The 2,776-nt window shown below is 39.4% G+C and overlaps 1 non-coding gene across 1 annotated transcript; it reads right to left on the reverse strand.

The window, feature by feature from the left end:
• Positions 1–2,277: 2,277 nt before the first annotated feature.
• Positions 2,278–2,395, reverse strand: LOC129078966 (small nucleolar RNA SNORA26). Its single transcript, XR_008530032.1, has one exon. It is a non-coding gene; the product is annotated as a small nucleolar RNA SNORA26 (small nucleolar RNA).
• Between the last annotated feature and the right edge of the window lie 381 nt (positions 2,396–2,776).

Here is a 2,776-nt window from a genome sequence, read left to right on the forward strand (position 1 = left end):
TTATAGCACTTTCCAGTTTCTTCTATTTTCGTGTTACAGCAAAATATGTAAAAATCTTATCTCCTTTCCTGTAATGTAAAGTCCTTGGTGTCAGGAGCTGTCTTTGGACGTCATGGGTAGCCAGGCATACTTAGCAGAGTATCCCACGGGAAATGGACTCTCAGTAAATACAAGAGGGAATGAAGCAAGGGAAGAAGAAAAAAGCTGTCTGTTATGTAAAGGAGAGGCCTTCCTACAGGGAAACGTCCGCGAGTATTCTAGAGAAAGTGAGGAAGCAGAAGCAGAAAGTGAGATGAGCTGAAAGCCAAGGGATTATGTCTAAACAAATAAGGAGCAGATAGAGGGCAAAGGAGATGGGCCTGGGATCATGTTATCTTTTCTTTTCTTCTCTTTCTTTTCATTATTTTTACTGTTGACACTACTGCAGATGTCCCCATTTTGCCCCTCTTTGTCTCCCTCCTCCCAGGGACCCCCCCTTCCTCTGGCCATCACCACACTGTTGTCTGTGTCCATGGGTCATGACAGACCCTGGTCAAAAGGCAGACCCATTTTCAATTTTTTTAGGAAACTCCATATTGCTATTTACATTGGCTGTACCAGTCTGCATTCCCACCAACAGTGTACTAAGGTTTCCTTTTCTCCACATCTTCACAGCACTTTTTGTTTGTTGATTTGCTGATGGAAAACTAGAGGACATTGAAGGAAGAAAGAATTTGAAGAAGACACAAATAAGTGGAAGCATATACCATGTTAATGGATTGGAAGAATTAACATCACTAAAATGTCCATACTACCCAAAGCAATCTATAGATTCAATACAATTCCTATTAAAATACCAATGACAAATCTGATAGATCTAGAACAAATATTCCAAAAAAATTTATATGGAAACAAAAAAGACCCCAAATAGCCTCAGCAATTTTGAGAAAGAAGAACAAAATAGGAGGGATTACAATACCTGCTCTACAAGTCCACTGTAATCAAAATAGGCTGGCACCGGCCTAAGAGAGCCCAGCAGTAAACCCACACCTATATGGTCAATTAATATGTGGCAGAAGAAGCAAAAACATGCAATGGGGTAAAAACAATCTCTTCAAAAAATAATGTTGGGAAAATTGGACAGCTACATGCAAGAAAAAATGAAACTAGACCACCAACTTACACCATACACAATAATAAACTAAAAATGGATAAAAGACTTAAATGTAAGTCATGAAACCATAAAAATCTTAGAAGAAAACATAGACATTAAAATCTCAGACATCTCTCAGAGCAATAGTTTTGCCACTATGTCTCCTAGGGCAACAGCAATGAAGGAAAAAATAAACAAATGAGACTATATCAAACTAAAAAGCTTCTGCAGAGCAAAAGAAACCATCAGCAAAATGAAAAGGGTACCCACTATCTGGGAGAACTTCTTTACCAAAGACACATCTAATAAGGGGTTAATCTCCAAAATATATACAACTTTGTTACAACAAGTTGTGAAGAACTTACACAACTCAACACCAGGAAGACAAACAATCCAATTAAAAAAAGGGCAAAGGATCATGTTATCTTTATAGGTGATACTTTGCAGCCTGACTTTCCTTTTTTCACCTGTTGCTTTCCCAGTCCTGCTGAAGGGGCTTACTTGCTATCCTTAAAGCAATCAAAACTAAGCATAGGCAATAGCCACAGGCAGGCTTAAATTCTAAGAAGCCAACTTACAGTAATTCCTCTCTTAGAAAGTAAGCACTATCTCTCTGAGAGCAATCGGATGAGTAAGTGATAAACTTTTCTCCATTGCAAATTTGGAGAAAATTTGGAGAATGAGTAGATTTGGGTCCTACAACTAAATCACCAGTACATCTTGTTCAATCACATTATTTCTTTGAGAAACCAACACCAGGGCTCACAGTGTCAGGGCATTTCTCCCTAACCCAGGACACTGTTTTGACAAATCGACTTAGCCTGAGTCCGCAGGGGCAGTAGGCAGAACCTCCTGGCTCTGATTGGATCAAAGGTCCTATCACCCACATACTATATATCCCACCATCCTTCCCAACTTAGATATTATTTTCATTGGATGTTAGGTTGGTCTTGACCATTGAGCCCCATTGGTCCATATCTGGCTTCTCATGACTATGCTATCTTCATAGAGTCAGCACTGCAGAATGGAACCTATCTCCTTTCCACATGCCAAGGCTCCTTTTCTTTATGGTTCCTCGATCCTTGATAAACATAATCTGTCTCTCAGGTTCAGGAATCCACATGACCTTTTTTTTTTTTTTTTTCATCTGTGACTCCAGACAGGATCCAAAGAGGAGTTTTACCATCTCTTCTCTGGGTTTTATGGAGACTTACTTTACCCTTCTGTGTTCATGACCTTTTTACAACCCAACCCAAAGGGCTCTTCCTTTCCTGGGCCAACTCAGATGCTGGGACCTCCCCGTGTCTTTGCTACAAACTCGAGGGATGAAGCCAGAGTTACCCTCCTCATTCCAAGGGTTGCCACTAAAGTCAAGTTAAGTGCAAACAAACTTACTCTTCTAGGAACTCCATTAATATGCTAATGGTAAGTTTAGTCAACAACTTTTGTTGACTAAAGAACTTCAAGCTCAGCCTATACATTTTTGAGGTACATTTTTACAGGAAATTATGTTAATCATTTATCACATATTGTAACTGTACTCTCAGTCCAGAGGTTAATCTATGCAGGATGAGATTTAATTATAAATCCAAGTGAGTTCTATGTGAGATAACAGTATGGTGCCTACCTGGCACTTTACCTAAG

The sequence above is a fragment of the Pteronotus mesoamericanus genome, unplaced genomic scaffold, assembly GCF_021234165.1.
Source record: "Pteronotus mesoamericanus isolate MK-2021 breed Mesoamerican mustached bat unplaced genomic scaffold, CSHL_Meso_final contig_74, whole genome shotgun sequence".
Classification (NCBI taxonomy): Eukaryota; Metazoa; Chordata; class Mammalia; order Chiroptera; family Mormoopidae; genus Pteronotus; species Pteronotus mesoamericanus.